At 55.7% G+C, this 19,379-nt stretch overlaps 5 non-coding genes and 1 pseudogene across 5 annotated transcripts; 2 read left to right on the top strand and 4 right to left on the bottom strand.

The window, feature by feature from the left end:
- LOC120375815 overlaps window positions 1-19,379 on the bottom strand; it is a 451,158-nt pseudogene that overhangs the window by 309,432 nt on the left and 122,347 nt on the right.
- TRNAI-AAU lies at window positions 6,686-6,759 on the bottom strand. The gene has a single exon. It is a non-coding gene; the product is annotated as a tRNA-Ile (tRNA).
- Window positions 12,465-12,538, bottom strand: TRNAI-AAU. The gene has a single exon. It is a non-coding gene; the product is annotated as a tRNA-Ile (tRNA).
- TRNAA-CGC lies at window positions 12,651-12,723 on the top strand. The gene has a single exon. It is a non-coding gene; the product is annotated as a tRNA-Ala (tRNA).
- Window positions 15,264-15,337, bottom strand: TRNAI-AAU. Its single transcript has one exon. It is a non-coding gene; the product is annotated as a tRNA-Ile (tRNA).
- TRNAA-CGC lies at window positions 15,450-15,522 on the top strand. Its single transcript has one exon. It is a non-coding gene; the product is annotated as a tRNA-Ala (tRNA).

Raw genomic sequence — 19,379 nt, 5'->3', positions numbered from 1 at the left:
CTTGTGCAGTTTTACCTTTGGGCTGAAAGTCCTGCTCCCTTCAGGGCTGGAACCTCTTCTTGGCTGCTCAGGCCAATGCTCTGGCTTCAGCTAGAGCCCCAGGAAGGAGGTGGGGGGTGGGTGTCACAAAGGCTGGGGCATGAGCCCCAGGTGCTTCCAGTCTCACCTTTGCCCTTCCTGACTTGCCAAAGAAACTGGGCGGCTGCCCGGGCTAGAGTGTGGAGCAGTTTCCCTCTTCCAAGTGTGTGCCTGTCAATGTGCTGGAGGGGGGTTGCTACATGGAGCCTGGGTGTTTCTCTGCTTCTTGCCAGCTGGGGAAAAGCCTCTTGGGGTAAAATCTCCTGCCCCACTGCCAAAGTGAGCACCTTGAGTGGGAACAGTAAGAGGCCCCACCAGGGGGGCTTGCCCTGCTTTCCTACCGTCTTCTGATGTTGGCCACAGAGCATCAGCAGCCGCCCCACATGCTCATCTGCGGGTGGCCTTCAGTGGGGGTTTGGCATGGCAGGGAGCAGGCTGGCCTGGTATCTTTGTGGCTGTCTGCTGGCCACGCATAGGCATGGTTCTCCCCTCCTCTTGCCCTGCCCTCGGTTGCTCTGTGGCTTTTAAGCTTCCCTTGGAGCTGTCAGCAACAGCTGCCTCTGCTCTAGGTGCCCAGAGGAGGAGAGGTGCTGGGCTGCAGCCTGGGAAGCCTGGCCCCGGCACTGCTTCCTTTACATGCCATGTGGGCAAGAGGAAGAGCTGCAGCTACAGGGACCAAAGTTGTGGACATCAGGTGAAGCAGCAAGAAACCCAACATCAGGTCAACCCGCAGGAATCTCTAGCCAGGCTGTTAAGTTCTAGGACCCCACCCTCTAGCGGCCAGCTGGACCAGAGACCCATCTCCAATGGGCACCAGTGACCCAGGAGGAGAAAAAAAGAAAATCACTCTAGTTCAGCCAGGGAGAGAGTAACAAAGCAGATTGAGCTCCAAGGCTTTGCAGAAAACCACCATACATGCCAGAGGTCCCACTGAGGGTACGTCTACACTACAGGACTATTCCGAATTTGCATAAACCAGTTTTGTAAAACAGATTTTATAAAATCGAGTGTGCGTGGCCACACTAAACACATTAAATCGGTGGTGTGCGTCCACGGTCCGAGGCTAGCGTCGATTTCTGGAGCATTGCACTGTGGGTAGCTACTCCGTAGCTATCCCATAGTTCCCGCAGCCTCCCCCGCCTCCCCTCCCCCGCCCCTTTGAATTTCCGGGTTGAGAAATTCATTGTCGCGGGTGGTTCTGGGTAAATGTCGTCAGTCACTCCTTCCGCTGGGAAAGCAACGGCAGACAAGCATTTCATGCCTTTTTTCCCTGGATTGCCCTGGCAGATGCCATAGCATGGCAATCATGGAGCCTGTGTAGCCTTTTGTGACTGTCACCGTATGTGGACTAGATGCCGCTCACAGAGGCGATTCAGCAGCGCTACACAGCAGCATGCTTTCGCTTTTGCATGATAGCAGGGATGGTTATCAGCCATATTGCACCATCTACCATACCATAAATTGGTAATAAGATGATTGTGGCTACCAGTCCTTTTGCACTGTTCCATTTGCTGCTGTCATAAGTGCCCCTGGCTGCTCTTAGCCAGGGGCGCAAAAGCCAAAATTGGGAATGACTCCCTGAGTCAATCCCTCCTTTTTGGTATCTAAAAATAGAATCAGTCCTGCCTAGAATATGGGCAAGTCCCCTAGTCCTGCCTAGAATATGGGCAAGTGTACTAGAGAACCACTGTATCAGAGAACCAGAGAGCACAGCTGCTCTGTGTCAGATCCTGCAGAAATTATGAGCTGTATTCTATTCACAGGGGGTGCTCCTGCAACAACCCCACCTGTTGATTCCGTTCTTCCCTCAGCCTTCCTGGGCTACCATAGCATTGTCCCCCCACTTGTGTGATGAAGTAATAAAGAATGCAGGAATAAGACACAGTGATTTGTTAGTGAGATATGAGTGGAAGGCAGCCTCCAGCTGCTATGATAGTCCAGACAGGACAGTAAGGAGTGTGTAGGAGAGGAGCCCAGCATCCCTCTGCTAGTTCAGGGGCACTTGAATCTTTTCTTTACACATGAAGGGTGGGGGCTGATGGAGCTCAGCCCCCTGTTTCTATGACGATGATGGTTATCAGCCATACTGCACCATCTACCATGAACAATTAGGACCAGGCACCCTTGATCGACCTAACAGATGCTGGTCATCAGGGTTACCAGTCCTTTTGCACTGCCCCTTTTGCCAATAGGCTGATGATGAGGACGGGTACCAGTCTTATTGCACCATCACCCACCCATGGCGGGGCGAAGCAAGGAGGTTGGTGTTGAGTGCTGCAGCATCGGGTCTATCTGCAGCATTCAGTAAAGATAGGGTGACATGTTAGAGTCAAGAGAGGATTGTTTTCCCTTTCACTTCTGGGGTGGGTAGGGGGGTGTGTAAATTGCCGAGCTATGCCCTGACCCACCGCGGACACTGTGTTTGACCCTAGAAGCATTTGGAGCTCAGCCAAGAATGCAAATACTTTTCGGAGACTGCAGGAACTGTGGGATAGCTTGAGTCCTCCAGTCCATGAGCGTCCATTTGATTCTTGGGCTTTCCGTTACGTTTGTCACGCAGCAGTGCGCTGAGCCCCTGCTATGGCGTCTGTCTGGAGATTTTTTAAAAATGATTTTGAATTTCGTCTTCTGTAACGGAGCGCTGATAGAACAGATTTGCCTGCCCTTACAGCGATCACATCCGCATGGTCCATGCGGGAGCTCTTTCTTTATTTTGATTTTTAACTGCATCGCCACCCGTGCTGATCGGAGCTCCACGCTGGGCAAACAGGAAATATTCAAAAGTTCGCGGGGCTTTTCCTGTCTACCTGGCCACTGCATCCGAGCTCAGATTGCTGTCCAGAGCGGTCAGTGGTGCACTGTGGGATAGCTCCCGGAGGCCAATACCGTCGATCAGCGTCCACACTAACCATAATCCGATATGTTAATACCGATGCTAGCGTTACTCCTCTCGTTAATGAGGAGTACAGAAACCGGTTTAAAGAGCCATTAAAATCGATATATGGTGCCTCCTAGTGTGGACGGTTGTGGCGTTAAATCGGTTTTACGCTCGTAAAACCGATTTAAACGCCTAGTGTAGACCAGGCCTGAGATTTGAACTCACATTCCAGGATTCAAAGTCCTGAGTGCTGCCCATTACACCATGGGACCTGCTGCTATTTCATTTGCTAGATCCCTGTGACTCTCATCTGGCTGGTTTGCACTCTGCACTTATTGCTTCCCTCCAGCAGCTTCCTCTCGCAGGATTCTCTCTCCTCCAGTGACTGTGGGCCTGCACTATCAGATCCACGGGTCCTGCCCTGAGTCCCCGCATCCCCCTGCTTTGTCTCCATTCCCTGCAGGCTGCAAAAATGTCAGGCGAGGCCGCCCCTCCCTTCACTCGGTGCTCCCACTCATATCGCCAGCTGCAGCCTCATCTCCTGGAACTCGGGCAGCTGTCGCTTGATCCGGTCGTACAGTCACACGCTGACTGGCTCCCCTGCCTGGATGCTCTTGTGGAAATCCCACAGGTGACACTGCAGGACTTGGCGCTGTTGGTTTTTTTAATGTTGTGGTATTACCCCGGCCACCAAAACAAAGCCACCAACTCCTCCCTCACCGACTCCCACCAATCCCCCTGGTTGCCATAGAACCCTCTGATGCTTTCCCGTTCTGCCAACACCGCCAGGCCTCACCACCCTGCCCCATTTATCTTGCAAGCTCTGGCTGTTCAGCTTCAATATCCTCTGCCCTGTGTCAGGGACAGGGGTGGCTCCAGGCACCAGCACAGCAAGCTGCGGGGGGTGGCCTGCCGATCGCTGTGAGGGTGGCAGTCAGGCTGCCTTCAGCAGGCTGCCTGCAGGAGGTCCCCCGATAATGCAGATTAGGTGGCATGCCTGCGGGAGCTCTGCCAGTCCTGCGGCTTCAGCGGCAATTCGGTGGTGGTTATGCCGAAGGCACAGGATCGGCAGACCTCCAGCAGGCATGCCGCCGAATCCGCCTTACCAGAGGACCTCCCGCAGACATGCCGCCAAATCCCGCCTTACCAGAGGCCCTCCGGCAGGTGTTGGGATAGATCTGTATTACATTATACACTAATGTTAGATGTGTAGACAGTGTGACTAGAAAGGAGCAGTGTGACGGTGCTGCCCATGGGAGCCAGCTGAGGTCACTCAATCAGGGTGAACTGCAAACAAAACAGGGCAGACAAATCCCAAACACTGGTGGTTATTCTAATACTTAGATTTACCAACCAGCACAAAACAGCTTCTGTAGCACCTCACTGGTTACTCAGAAGTCCAAACCACACAGTTCCCTTAAAGTGCCCAGCCTCAGGCCTCCGTCCAGACACACACGTCAGATATGATGATGATTCCTGAAAATCTCATCTCATCATATAAAAGAAAAGGTTCTTCCAATCCCAAAGGATCAGCCACATACCCAGGTCCAATTATAACTTAGATCTTACCCAAAATACACGCTATAGCCAATTGTTATTAACTCAGCTAGAATTTATTAAAAAAGAAAAGAGAGAGAGTGTTGGTTAAAAGATCAATATACAGACAGACTTGAATTCAATTCTTGAGGTTCAGATGCATAGATGAGTTGAGCTTGTAGTTGCCAAAAGTCCTTTTAGAAATAGTCCAGAGGTTATAGCCCAATGTCCATATTCAGGGTGACCCCAGTCACTGACTCGGGATCTCAATCCTTATGGCTTAAGGTTTCCCCCTCTTGAAACCCAAAGCAGATCTGAGATGAAGCAGGATCATGTCCCAGGGTTCTTATACATTTCCAGCAGCCTTGCGGCCTGAGAAAACAATGGGCTCAACTCCTTCTCCCAAACATCCTGGCAATTAGCACAGGGTAATTTACCCATTAAACAGTTCAGATCCAGGTTAGCACAACCTTCAAAGAGACACAGAGACAATAATACTATTTCACTCAAGTATCATCATAAATATTAATATTCCTTTTTTCATCTTTGAATGAAAACTACAGCAATAGACAAGACTTGTTTGCTGACATCACAAGCCCTGAGCAAACATCTCCCTTCTACCTCTAACTTTGCAGTCTTGCATTTCAAAGCTCTGTTCATTTTCTGATCTTCCTAACCAGTCCGTAAGGTTCACCCATGGGTCAGGTCAGTGGGTGAGGTGAGTAAATTAACTCTTTCTGGCCCTGTCACCTTTCAATGAAATATTATATTATACTCATAACGTCACAGGAGGTCAGGAATAGGATAGCAGGGGCTGCGGGTCGGGAGTGAGGGGCACCAGCAGAGCTGTGAGTCTGGAGGTCAGGACTGGGATGGCAGGGGCTGCGGGTCGGGAGTGAGGGGCACTGTCAGAGCTGGAGGGAGCGCAGGGCGCTGCGGGTCAGGAGTGAGGGGCACCGTCAGAGCTGGAGGGAGCGCAGGGGGCTGCGGGTCCGGAGTGAGAGGCACCAGCAGAACTGTGAGTCTGGAGGTCAGGAATGGGATGGCAGGGGCTGCGGGTCGGGACTGAGGGGAACTGCCAGAGCTGGAGGGAGCGCAGGGCGCTGAGGGTCGGGAGTGAGGGGCACCGTCAGAGCTGGAGGGAGCGCAGGGGGCTGCGGGTCGGGAGTGAGAGGCACCAGCAGAACTGTGAGTCTGGAGGTCAGGACTGTACGACTCTGGCAGGGTGGCCATTTAGAAATCTTTTCCTTGCTTTTCTTTTTCGCCTGGCCCCAGCGTTAGGACCGTTTGGGTGTTTCAGTGTGTGTGTTTTCCCATTTGGAGGCATTTGGAAGTCTGGAAGGGGAGCCGAAAGAGGAGTCTTTTTCACAAGCAAGTTGGCTTTCTGCACAGGTAGGGCCCTTGGCCGTAAAGCTTAGCTCCGTCAGTGCGTCTGCATGGGGTTCCTCCAGTGCCTCAAGGGCCCGTGCTAAACTCTCGGTGTGGGGCGTTTGGCTTCCGCCAGTCAGAGTGCCGTGCCTGCGTCTTCCCAGGGCCGGCTCCCGTGAGGGGCGCATAACTTGGGAGGAAAGGGGTAGAAGAGAAAGCAAGTGAAGCTGACTTGGAGTGGTGGTGCCCCTGGGCGGAGTGGTCCTCCTGCTCCTTCCTGTCGGAGGGGTGGGCTCGAGTGTGGGCTTGGGGGGTCTGGCTGTGGGCGGTGGGAGGATGGTGTCCAGGGAAGTCCCAAAGGTCACCCTGCGCCGGCGGAGTGTGAAGCCTCTCCCCTAGGTTGGGGGGCCGAGTATTAAGCCTTCCTCTGTGGTTTGGGCTGGGGAGCGTGATCCGGCGTCGGGTCCATTTGGGTGGAGCTGGCGGCCGGCAAGAATTCGGGCCATCAGGTCAACCCTCTGTGGACAATGGGGGCGAGCCGGCAGGCCTGCGATTTTGGCTTCACGGGTGGGCAGCTCAAGCCTGGCCTCCTATGAGCCTGGAAGGCAGCCGGCCGGGCTCACCCGTCTCCTCCCCGGGCCCAAGTTCCTTTCAGGCAGCAGGTGGAGCGAGGAGCCCAGGGAGGGGAGCCCAAGGAGGTGTCCGGAGCCTCGTCCTGCCCGGCGCCCAGCAGGGCTCTTGCCCGCTCCCGGCCCACCTGGTTTTGGCCTCTGCCACCCCTAGCAGTCAGCCAAAAGAGCAGAAGTAAGCCTCTTCCTCCCGCAGTGGCCAGCATGGGGCTTGAACCCATGACCTTGGCGTTATTAGCACCACACTCTAACCAGCTGAGCTAGCCGGCCTACGGGAAGCCTGCCCTTGCCTGACCCTTTTGGAAGGAGTCACCGGCTTTCGCGGGGAACGATGTGGCCTCCGTTATCAAATGGATGGATCAAGACGCAGCTTGCCAAGGTAGGGGAATTAGCTCAAGTGGTAGAGTGCTTGCTTCACATGTAAGAGACAGCAAGATCAATGCCCACATTCTCCAGCAGCAAGGCAGCTGTGGGACCTTCTCTTGCCCTTCTTTTAGAAGCCATGGACAGTCAGCCGGCTCAGCTCCTCCAGTGGCCTCCATCCCTCTCCCCGCTTGGCCTCCCAAAAAGCCAGCCCTTGCGGAGCACAAAGCTCTTCCACCCCGGCCCTTCTCCTCCTTGCGCTGACTGGGAGGCTGGAGACAGCTGGGGGAAGTTAGCTCAAATGGAAGAGCATGGGAGAAGTAGTCAGACCCAGACACACATTCTCCAGCCTGCTCTGCTCTGCTCTGCTCTGCTCTGCTGGGCTCTAGTGGGGGACCTGCACCTTTCTTTCTGAGCTCTCACTGGACCACAATCCCTTTCCTCCTCCCTCCCTGCTAGTCTAGGCCAAGCTCATTGGCCGGGAGGGAGAGCCACTCAAATACAGAATTACTCACATCCCAGGGGTCCATGAAGGGAATGAGGAGATGGGCGGGGTGGCACGCGATACCAGCTCAGCTGAGACCGTGAGACCTCGCAGCCTCCTGATCTCAGGCAGCATGGCAGCCGTGGAGCAGAGCAGAGCACGCAGACAGCTTGGAGACAGCCAAAGCGGGGAAGGGCTGCGTTGGTCTGGAAGAGGGAGTCGGTGGCTGTCTATCCTGGTGGAGGCAGGGTCGTTTTGCTGTATGCTGGGCCAGGGAGCCTGCTAGAGTTGCTGAGCTGGGCCTGCTCCTGGCTTTGCTTGGGTTAGAGGAAAGTGGTGAAGATAAGAACGGCCCTCCTGGGTGAGACCGATGGTCCAGCTAGGCCACTATCACGTCTTCTGACAGTAACCGATGCCAGGCGCTTCAGAGGCAATGGCCAGAGCAGGCAATCATCAAGTGATCTATCCCTGCGTTGTCTTCTGAAGTTTGGTGCTTGTTTCAGGGGCTAACTCTCAGCCCAGACACACTCCAGGGAGGGAGCGTTGATGTTTGTGCCGTGGAGCGTGGCTGGGACTCGGACCCCCTTCCCCAGCTCTGGGTAGCACGCCCCCCTCCCCCCCATTTCAGGCTGTGTTCTGCTTAAGGCCACAGAGCCCTTGCCTTTTTTTGCCCGGTGCCTGAGAGTCAGGCCAGCTGCGGGGAATTAGCTCAAGCGGCAGAGGCTCGCTTTGCATGCGAGAGGTAGTGGGGGACGCTGCCCGCATTCTCCGAGCCTGTCGACTAAGGGCTCCTGATGAGCGTGGTGGACGGGAGAGCCGGCCATCTGACTTTGGCCTTGCTGCCCGTGAGCGGTCAGGCCGAAAATCAAAAGCCACCCTCCCCAGGCCCACAGCCACCCAGGGGCTCCTCTGCACCATCTTGCCTCCACGAGTGCCGCATTCTGACGAGCTGAACCAGGCAAGCCACGGAAGCTTCTCAAGGTCTTCCTGGTGTGGGCTTGATGCAAAAGCACCTGGCCGTTCATCAGCTGTTGCAAGAAGTGTGCAGAGTAGGAGTAGCGATGGGGCTGTAGCTTTCCACAGCATCTCAATTTGGGCAGCTTCCCATTCCCCTTTTCTGTGTAATGTCCCTCCCACGGGTTTCACTTGCGGAGCTGTATGACTCTGGCAGGGTGGCCATTTAGAAATCTTTTCCTTGCTTTTCTTTTTCGCCTGGCCCCAGCGTTAGGACCGTTTGGGTGTTTCAGTGTGTGTGTTTTCCCATTTGGAGGCATTTGGAAGTTTGGAAGGGGAGCCAAAAGAGGAGTCTTTTTCACAAGCAAAAGCAACAAAGAATCCTGTGGCACCTTATAGACTAACAGACGTTTTGCAGCATGAGCTCTTCGGATGCAAGTGGTGGAAATTTCCAGGGCAGGTTTATATATGCAAGCAAGAAGCAAGCTAGAGATAACGAGGTTAGTTCAATCAGGGAGGATGAGGCCCTGTTCTAGCAGTTGAGTGAAAACCAAGAGAGGAGAAACTGGTTCTGTAGTTGGCAAGCCATTCACAGTCTTTGTTTAATCCTGAGCTGATGGTGTCAAATTTGCAGAGGAACTGGAGCTCAGCAGTTTCTCTTTGAAGTCTGGTCCTGAAGTTTTTTTGGTGCAGGATGGCCACCTTAAGATCTGCTATTGTGTGGCCAGGAGGTTGAAGTGTTCTCCTACAGGTTTTTGTATATTGCCATTCCTAATATCTGATTTGTGTCCATTTATTCTTTTCCTTAGAGACTGTCCAGTTTGGCCGATGTACATAGCAGAGGGGCATTGCTGGCATATGATGGCATATATTACATTGGTGGACGTTCAGGTGAATGAACCGGTGATGGTGTGGCTGATTTGGTTAGGTCCTGTGATGGTGTTGCTGGTGTAGATATGTGGGCAGAGTTGGCATCGAGGTTTGTTGCATGGGTTGGTTCCTGAGCTAGAGTTACTATGGTGCGGTGTGCAGTTACTGGTGAGAATATGCTTCAGGTTGGCAGGTTGTCTGTGGGCGAGGACTGGCCTGCCACCCAAGGCCTGTGAAAGTGTGGGATCATTCTCCAGGATGGGTTGTAGATCCCTGATGATGCGCTGGAGGGGTTTTAGCTGGGGACTGTATGTGATGGCCAGTGGAGTCCTGTTGGTTTCTCTCTTGGATTTGTCTTGCAGTAGGAGGCTTCTGGGTACACGTCTGGCTCTGTTGATCTGTCTCCTTATTTCCTCGTGCGGGTACTGTAGTTTTGAGAATGCTTGGTGGAGATTTTGTAGGTGTTGGTCTCTGTCTGTGGGGTTAGAGCAGATGCGGTTGTACCTCAGTGCTTGGCTGTAGACAATGGATCTTGTGGTGTGCCCGGGATGGAAGCTGGAGGCATGAAGGTAGGCATAGCGGTCGGTAGGTTTTTGGTATAGGGTGGTGTTAATGTGACCATCAATTATTTGCACCGTAGTGTCTAGGAAGTGGACCTCCCGTGTAGATTGGTCCAGGCTGAGGTTGATGGTGGGGTGGAAGCTGTTGAAATCGTGGTGGAATTTTTCCAGAGTCTCTTTCCCATGGGTCCAGATGATGAAGATGTCATCAATGTAGCGTAGGTAGAGAAGGGGCGTGAGTGGACGGGAGCTGAGGCAGCGTTGTTCCAGGTCAGTCATAAAAATATTGGCATATTGTGGGGCCATCCGGGTGCCCATAGCGGTGCCACTGATCTGGAGATATATATTGTCATCAAATTTGAAATAGTTGTGTCTGAGGATAAAGGCACAGAGCTCAGCAACCAGTTGTGCTGTGGCATCGTCAGGGATACTGTTCCTGACAGCTTGTATTCCATCAGCGTGTGGGATGTTGGTGTAGAGAGCCTCTACATCCATGGTGGCCAGGATGGTGTTTTCTGGAAGGTTACCAATGCATTGTAGTTGCCTCACGAAATCAGTGGTGTCACGGAGATAGCTGGGAGTGCTGGTGGCATAGGGTCTGAGTAGAGAGTCCACATATCCAGACAGTCCTTTGTGACAGTGCCAATGCCCGAGATGATGGGGCGTCCAGGATTTCCAGGTTTGTGGATTTTGGGCAGTAGATAGAATAGCCCTGGTCGGGGCTCTAAGGGTATGTTGATTTGTTCTGGTGTTAGTGTAGGGAGTGTCCTGAGTAGATGGTGCAGTTTCTTAGTGTATTCCTCAGTGGGATCTGAGGGAAGTGGCCTGTAAAATTTGGTGTTGGAGAGTTGTCTGGCAGCCTCCTTTTGGTAGTCAGACCTGTTCATGATGATAACAGCACCTCCTTTATCAGCCTCTTTGATTATAATGTCAGGATGGTTTCTGAGGCTGTGGATGGCATTGCGTTCTGCACGACTTAGGTTATGAGGCAAGCGATGTTGTTTTTCCACAATTTCTGCCTGTGCACGTCGGCGGAAGCATTCAATGTATAGGTCCAGACAGTCATTTCGAACCTCAGGAGCAGTCCATGTGGAGTTCTTCTTTTGTGCTGTTGGTGGGAGGGTAACTGTGTATCAGTGCGCTGTTCAGTGTTGTCCTGAAAGTATTCTTTGAGTCGGAGATGACGAAAGTAGGCTTCCAGATCGCCGCAGAACTGTATCATGTTGGTGGGGGTGGCAGGGCAGAAAGAGAGTCCCCGAGATAGGACAGACGTTTCTTCTGGGCTGAGTGTGTGGTTGGATAGATTGACGATATTGCTGGGTGGGTTAGGGGTATCACGGTTGTGGCCCCATGTGGCAGGTAGGAGTTTAGACAGCTTACAGTCCTTTTTCCTTTGTAGAGAGGTGAAGTGAGTGATGTAGATCTCCTGTCTTATTTTAGTGAAGTCCGTTTGTATGGAAGTTTGGTTATTAATGAGAGTCTCCAGGTTGGAGAGCTCTTTTTTGATGTTTTCCTGTTTGCTGTACAGGAGGCTGATCAGGTGGTTCCTCAGTTTCTTTGATAGAGTATGGCATAATCTCTCACTGTGGTCTGTGTAGTATGTAGATAGCAGTGGATTTTTTACCTTTAGTCCATTTGGTATGATGTCCATCTGTTTGCATTTGGAAAGGAAGATGATGTCTGTCTGTATTTGTGCAAGTTTCTTCATGAGGTTGATGGATTTCCACTCCATACGGCTAAATGCAGTGCCTTGATGTCAAGTATCAGAGGGGTAGCCGTGTTAGTCTGGATCTGTAAATCCAGACTAACACGGCTACAAAACGTCTGTTAATCTATAAGGTGCCACAGGATTCTTTGTTGCTTTTACAGATCCAGACTAACATGGCTACCCCACTGATACTTTTCACAAGCAAGTTGGCTTTCTGCACAGGTAGGGCCCTTGGCCGTAAAGCTTAGCTCCGTCAGTGCGTCTGCATGGGGTTCCTCCAGTGCCTCAAGAGCCCATGCTAAACTCTCGGAGTGGGCGTTTGGCTTGCGCCAGTCAGAGTGCCGTGCCTGCGTCTTCCCAGGGCCGGCTCCCGTGAGGCGCGCATAACTTGGGAGGAAAGGGGTAGAAGAGGAAGCAAGTGAAGCTGACTTTGAGTGGTGGTGCCCCTGGGCGGAGTGGTCCTCCTGCTCCTTCCTGTCGGAGGTGTGGGCTCTAGTGTGGGCTTGGGGGGTCTGGCTGTGGGCGGTGGGAGGATGGTGTCCAGGGAAGTCCCAAAGGTCACCCTGCGCCGGCGGAGTGTGAAGCCTCTCCCCTAGGTTGGGGTGCCAAGGATTAAGCCTTCCTCTGTGGCTTGGGCTGGGGAGCATGATCCGCCGGGTCCATTTGGGTGGAGCTGGCGGCCGGCAAGAATTCGGGCCATCAGGTCAACCCTCTGTGGAAATGGGGGTGAGCCGGCAGGCCTGCGATTTTGGCTTCGCGGGCGGGCAGCTCAAGCCTGGCCTCCTATGAGCCTGGAAGGCAGCCGGCCGGGCTCACCCGTCTCCTCCCCGGGCCCAAGTTCCTTTCAGGCAGCAGGTGGAGCGAGGAGCCCAGGGAGGAGAGCCCAAGGAGATTTCGGGATCCTCCTCCTGCCCGGCGCCTGCACCCGCGCCCAGCAGGGCTCTTGCCCGCTCCCGGCCCACCTGGTTTTGGCCTCTGCCACCCCTAGCAGTCAGCCAAAAGACCAGAAGCCACCCTCTCCCTCCTGCACCCTGAGTGGCCAGCATGGGGCTTGAACCCATGACCTTGGCGTTATTAGCACCACGCTCTAACCAGCTGAGCTAGCCGGCCTACGGGAAACCCTCTCTTGCCTGACCCTTTTGGAAGGAGTCACCGGCTGGCGCGGGGAACGATGTGGCCTCCATTATCAAATGGATGGATCAAGACACCACCTGCCAAGGTAGGGGAATTAGCTCAAGTGGTAGAGCGCTCGCTTCGCATGCGAGAGGCAGCGGGATCAATGCCCGCATTCTCCAGCAGTAAGGCAGCCACGGGGACCTTCTCTTGCCCTTCTTTTAGAAGCCATGGACAGTCAGCCGGCTCAGCTCCTCCAGTGGCCTCCATCCCTCTCCCCGCTTGGCCTCCCAAAAGGCCAGCCCTTGCGGAGCACAAAGCTCTTCCACCCCGGCCCTTCTCCCCCTTGCACTGACTGGGAGGCTGGCGACAGCTGGGGGAAGTTAGCTCAAATGGAAGAGCATGGGAGAAGTAGTCAGACCCAGACACACATTCTCCAGCCTGCTCTGCTCTGCTTTGCTCTGCTGTGCTGGGCTCTAGTGGGGGACCTGCACCTTTCTTTCTGAGCTCTCACTGGAGCACAATCCCTTTCCTCCTCCCTCCCTGCTAGTCTACACCAAGCTCATTGGCCGGGAGGGAGAGCCACTCAAATACAGAATTACTCACATCCCAGGGGTCCATGAAGGGAATGAGGAGATGGGCGGGGTGGCACGCGATACCAGCTCAGCTGAGACCGTGAGACCTCGCAGCCTCCTGATCTCAGGCAGCATGGCAGCCGTGGAGCAGAGCAGAGCACGCAGACAGCTTGGAGACAGCCAAAGCGGGGAAGGGCTGCGTTGGTCTGGAAGAGGGAGTCGGTGGCTGTCTATCCTGGCGGAGGCAGGGTCGTTTTGCTGTATGCTGGGCCAGGGGCCAGGGAGTCTGCTAGAGTTGCTGAGCTGGGCCTGCTCCTGGCTTTGCTTGGGTTAGAGGAAAGTGGTGAAGATAAGAACGGCCCTCCTGGGTGAGACCGATGGTCCATCTAGGCCACTATCCCGTCTTCTGACAGTAACCGATGCCAGGCGCTTCAGAGGCAATGGCCAGAGCAGGCAATCGTCAAGTGATCTATCCCTGCGTTGTCTTCTGAAGCTTGGTGCTTGTTTCAGGGGCTAACTCTCAGCCCAGACACACTCCACGGAGGGAGCATTGGTGTTTGTGCCGAGGAGCGTGGCTGGGACTCGGACCCCCTTCCCCAGCTCTGGGTAGCACGCCCCTTCCCCATTTCAGGCTGTGTTCTGCTTAAGGCCACAGGGCCCTTGCCTTTTGCCCAGTGCCTGAGAGTCAGGCCAGCTGCGGGGAATTAGCTCAAGCGGCAGAGCGCTCGCTTTGCATGCGAGAGGTAGTGGGGGACGCTGCCCGCATTCTCCGAGCCGGTCAACTAAGGGCTCCTGATGAGCCTGGTGGACGGGAGAGCCAGCCATCTGACTTTTGGCCTGGCTGCCCGTAGCGGTCAGGCCGAAAAATCAAAAGCCATCCTCCCCAGGCCCACAGCCACCCAGGGGCTCCTCTGCACCATCTTGCCTCCACGAGTGCCACACTCTGACCAGCTGAACCAGGCAAGCCACGGGAAGCTTTTCAAGGTCTTTCCCTGGTGTGGGCTTGGATGCAAAGCACCTGGCCGTTCATCAGCTGTTGCAAGAAGTGTGCAGAGTAGGAGTAGCGATGGGGCTGTAGCTTTCCACAGCATCTCAATTTGGGCAGCTTTCCATTCCCCTTTTCTGTGTAATGTCCCTCCCACGGGTTTCACTTTCGCAGCTGTACGACTCTGGCAGGGTGGCCATTTAGAAATCTTTTCCTTGCTTTTCTTTTTCACCTGGCCCCAGCGTTAGGACCGTTTGGGTGTTTCAGTGTGTGTGTTTTCCCATTTGGAGGCATTTGGAAGTTTGGAAGGGGAGCCGAAAGAGGCGTCTTTTTCACAAGCAAGTTAGCTTTCTGCACAGGTAGGGCCCTTGGCCGTAAAGCTTAGCTCCATCATTGCGTCTGCATGGGGTTCCTCCAGTGCCTCAAGAGCCCGTGCTAAACTCTCGGAGTGGGCGTTTGGCTTGCACCAGTCAGAGTGCCGTGCCTGCGTCTTCCCAGGGCCGGCTCCCGTGAGGCGCGCATAACTTGGGAGGAAAGGGGTAGAAGAGGAAGCAAGTGAAGCTGACTTTGAGTGGTGGTGCCCCTGGGCGGAGTGGTCCTCCTGCCCCTTCCTGTCGGAGGTGTGGGCTCTAGTGTGGGCTTGGGGGGTCTGGCTGTGGGCAGTGGGAGGATGGTGTCCAGGGAAGTCCCAAAGGTCACCCTGCGCCGGTGGAGTGTGAAGCCTCTCCCCTAGGTTGGGGTGCCAAGGATTAAGCCTTCCTCTGTGGCTTGGGCTGGGGAGCATGATCCGGTGTCGGGTCCATTTGGGTGGAGCTGGCGGCCGGCAAGAATTCGGGCCATCAGGTCAACCCTCTGTGGAAATGGGGGTGAGCCGGCAGGCCTGCGATTTTGGCTTCGCGGGCGGGCAGCTCAAGCCTGGCCTCCTATGAGCCTGGAAGGCAGCCGGCTGGGCTCACCCGTCTCCTCCCCGGACCCAAGTTCCTTTCAGGCAGCAGGTGGAGCGAGGAGCCCAGGGAGGTTTCGGGATCCTCCTCCTGCCCGGCGCCTGCGCCCGCGCCCAGCAGGGCTCTTGCCCGCTCCCGGCCCACCTGGTTTTGGCCTCTGCCACCCCTAGCAGTCAGCCAAAAGACCAGAAGCCACCCTCTCCCTCCTGCACCCTGAGTGGCCAGCATGGGGCTTGAACCCATGACCTTGGCGTTATTAGCACCACGCTCTAACCAGCTGAGCTAGCCGGCCTACGGGAAGCCCTCTCTTGCCTGACCCTTTTGGAAGGAGTCACCGGCTGGCGCGGGGAACGATGTGGCCTCCATTATCAAATGGATGGATCAAGACACCACCTGCCAAGGTAGGGGAATTAGCTCAAGTGGTAGAGCGCTCGCTTCGCATGCGAGAGGCAGCGGGATCAATGCCCGCATTCTCCAGCAGCAAGGCAGCCGCGGGGACCTTCTCTTGCCCTTCTTTTAGAAGCCATGGACAGTCAGCCGGCTCAGCTCCTCCAGTGGCCTCCATCCCTCTCCCCGCTTGGCCTCCCAAAGGCCAGCCCTTGCGAGCACAAAGCTCTTCCACCCCGGCCCTTCTCCCCCTTGCACTGACTGGGAGGCTGGCGACAGCTGGGGGAAGTTAGCTCAAATGGAAGAGCATGGGAGAAGTAGTCAGACCCAGACACACATTCTCCAGCCTGCTCTGCTCTGCTTTGCTCTGCTGGGCTGGGCTCTAGTGGGGGACCTGCACCTTTCTTTCTGAGCTCTCACTGGAGCACAATCCTTTCCTCCTCCCTCCCTGCTAGTCTACGCCAAGCTCATTGGCCGGGAGGAGAGCCACTCAAATACAGAATTACTCACATCCCAGGGGTCCATGAAGGGAATGAGGAGATGGGCGGGGTGGCACGCGATACCAGCTCAGCTGAGACCGTGAGACCTCGCAGCCTCCTGATCTCAGGCAGCATGGCAGCCGTGGAGCAGAGCAGAGCACGCAGACAGCTTGGAGACAGCCAAAGCGGGGAAGGGCTGCGTTGGTCTGGAAGAGGGAGTCGGTGGCTGTCTATCCTGGCGGAGGCAGGGTCGTTTTGCTGTATGCTGGGCCAGGGGCCAGGGAGTCTGCTAGAGTTGCTGAGCTGGGCCTGCTCCTGGCTTTGCTTGGGTTAGAGGAAAGTGGTGAAGATAAGAACGGCCCTCCTGGGTGAGACCGATGGTCCAGCTAGGCCACTATCACGTCTTCTGACAGTAACCGATGCCAGGCGCTTCAGAGGCAATGGCCAGAGCAGGCAATAGTCAAGTGATCTATCCCTGCGTTGTCTTCTGAAGCTTGGTGCTTGTTTCAGGGGCTAACTCTCAGCCCAGACACACTCCACGGAGGGAGCATTGGTGTTTGTGCCAAGGAGCGTGGCTGGGACTCGGACCCCCTTCCCCAGCTCTGGGTAGCACGCCCCCCTTCCCCCCATTTCAGGCTGTGTTCTGCTTAAGGCCACAGGGCCCTTGCCTTTTTTTGCCCGGTGCCTGAGAGTCAGGCCAGCTGCGGGGAATTAGCTCAAGCGGCAGAGCGCTCGCTTTGCATGCGAGAGGTAGTGGGGGACGCTGCCCGCATTCTCTGAGCCGGTCAACTAAGGGCTCCTGATGAGCCTGGTGGACGGGAGAGCCGGCCATCTGACTTTTGGCCTGGCTGCCCGTAGCGGTCAGGCCGAAAAATCAAAAGCCATCCTCCCCAGGCCCACAGCCACCCAGGGGCTCCTCTGCACCATCTTGCCTCCACGAGTGCCACACTCTGACCAGCTGAACCAGGCAAGCCACGGGAAGCTTTTCAAGGTCTTTCCCTGGTGTGGGCTTGGATGCGAAAAGCACCTGGCCGTTCATCAGCTGTTGCAAGAAGTGTGCAGAGTAGGAGTAGCGATGGGGCTGTAGCTTTCCACAGCATCTCAATTTGGGCAGCTTTCCATTCCCCTTTTCTGTGTAATGTCCCTCCCACGGGTTTCACTTGCGGAGCTGTACGACTCTGGCAGGGTGGCCATTTAGAAATCTTTTCCTTGCTTTTCTTTTTCACCTGGCCCCAGCGTTAGGACCGTTTGGGTGTTTCAGTGTGTGTGTTTTCCCATTTGGAGGCATTTGGAAGTTTGGAAGGGGAGCCGAAAGAGGCGTCTTTTTCACAAGCAAGTTAGCTTTCTGCACAGGTAGGGCCCTTGGCCGTAAAGTTTAGCTCCATCATTGCATCTGCATGGGGTTCCTCCAGTGCCTCAAGAGCCCGTGCTAAACTCTCGGAGTGGGCGTTTGGCTTCCGCCAGTCAGAGTGCCGTGCCTGCGTCTTCCCAGGGCCGGCTCCCGTGAGGCGCGCATAACTTGGGAGGAAAGGGGTAGAAGAGGAAGCAAGTGAAGCTGACTTTGAGTGGTGGTGCCCCTGGGCGGAGTGGTCCTCCTGCCCCTTCCTGTCGGAGGTGTGGGCTCTAGTGTGGGCTTGGGGGGTCTGGCTGTGGGCAGTGGGAGGATGGTGTCCAGGGAAGTCCCAAAGGTCACCCTGCGCCGGCGGAGTGTGAAGCCTCTCCCCTAGGTTGGGGTGCCAAGGATTAAGCCTTCCTCTGTGGCTTGGGCTGGGGAGCATGATCCGGTGTCGGGTCCATTTGGGTGGAGCTGGCGGCCGGCAAGAATTCGGGCCATCAGGTCAACCCTCTGTGGAAATGGGGGTGAGCCGGCAGGCCTGCGATTTTGGCTTCGCGGGCGGGCAGCTCAAGCCTGGCCTCCTATGAGCCTGGAAGGCAGCCGGCTGGGCTCACCCGTCTCCTCCCCGGACCCAAGTTCCTTTCAGGCAGCAGGTGGAGCGAGGAGCCCAGGGAGGTTTCGGGATCCTCGTCCTGCCCGGCGCCTGCGCCCGCGCCCAGCAGGGCTCTTGCCCGCTCCCGGCCCACCTGGTTTTGGCCTCTGCCACCCCTAGCAGTCAGCCAAAAGACCAGAAGCCACCCTCTCCCTCCTGCACCCTGAGTGGCCAGCATGGGGCTTGAATCCATGACCTTGGCGTTATTAGCACCACGCTCTAACCAGCTGAGCAGCCTCCTGATCTCAGGCAGCATGGCAGCCGTGGAGCAGAGCAGAGCACGCAGAAAGCTTGGAGACAGCCAAAGCGGGGAAGGGCTGCGTTGGTCTGGAAGAGGGACTCGGTGGCTGTCTATCCTGGCGGAGGCAGGGTCGTTTTGCTGTATGCTGGGCCAGGGGTCCAGGGAGTCTGCTAGAGTTGCTGAGCTGGGCCTGCTCCTGGCTTTGCTTGGGTTAGAGGAAAGTGGTGAAGATAAGAACGGCCCTCCTGGGTGAGACCGATGGTCCAGCTAGGCCACTATCACGTCTTCTGACAGTAACCGATGCCAGGCGCTTCAGAGGCAATGGCCAGAGCAGGCAATCGTCAAGTGATCTATCCCTGCGTTGTCTTCTGAAGCTTGGTGCTTGTTTCAGGGGCTAACTCTCAGCCCAGACACACTCCATGGAGGGAGCATTGGTGTTTGTGCCGAGGAGCGTGGCTGGGACTCGGACCCCCTTCCCCAGCTCTGGGTAGCACGCCCCCCTTCCCCCCATTTCAGGCTGTGTTCTGCTTAAGGCCACAGAGCCCTTGCCTTTTTTTCCCCGGTGCCTGAGAGTCAGGCCAGCTGCGGGGAATTAGCTCAAGCGGCAGAGCGCTCACTTTGCATGCGAGAGGTAGTGGGGGACGCTGCCCGCATTCTCCGAGCCGGTCAACTAAGGGCTCCTGATGAGCCTGGTGGACGGGAGAGCCGGCCATCTGACTTTTGGCCTGGCTGCCCGTAGCGGTCAGGCCGAAAAATCAAAAGCCATCCTCCCCAGGCCCACAGCCACCCAGGGGCTCCTCTGCACCATCTTGCCTGAGCGGGTGGAAGTGGAGCCTGGAACTGAGCTGATGCGCTGATGGTTATTTGCACTGTGCGCTTCACATGGAGGTGAAAACACGGGGCACAGATCTTTGAGCACAACCCCCGTCCTGAGGAATGGGGGGGGGGGGTGCTGCATAAAGAGAGACCGGCTCTCCCTGGCGGGGCTGCAGCGGCTCTTCACAGGGTCAGTCCCACTGTCTATTGGTACCAGAGTTTTGAAAACCTCCTTTTCTGGGCTGGCTCCTCTCTCTCTAGGGAGACTGGCGATCCCAAACTTCCCAGAAACCAGCAGAGCGAGGCCAACCTGAGCACAGACACCTGCTCAGCACCCCAGGGTGCAGCCCTGAACTCCGGCAATCAGCTACGCTCAGCTGCCCACCCAACAAGCGTTACACGCAGGAGCCTTCATGCCCCGCG

Source organism: Mauremys reevesii, linkage group 12 (assembly GCF_016161935.1).
Source record: "Mauremys reevesii isolate NIE-2019 linkage group 12, ASM1616193v1, whole genome shotgun sequence".
NCBI lineage: Eukaryota > Metazoa > Chordata > Testudines > Geoemydidae > Mauremys > Mauremys reevesii.
This window is presented reverse-complemented; position numbering and strand designations above follow the sequence as displayed.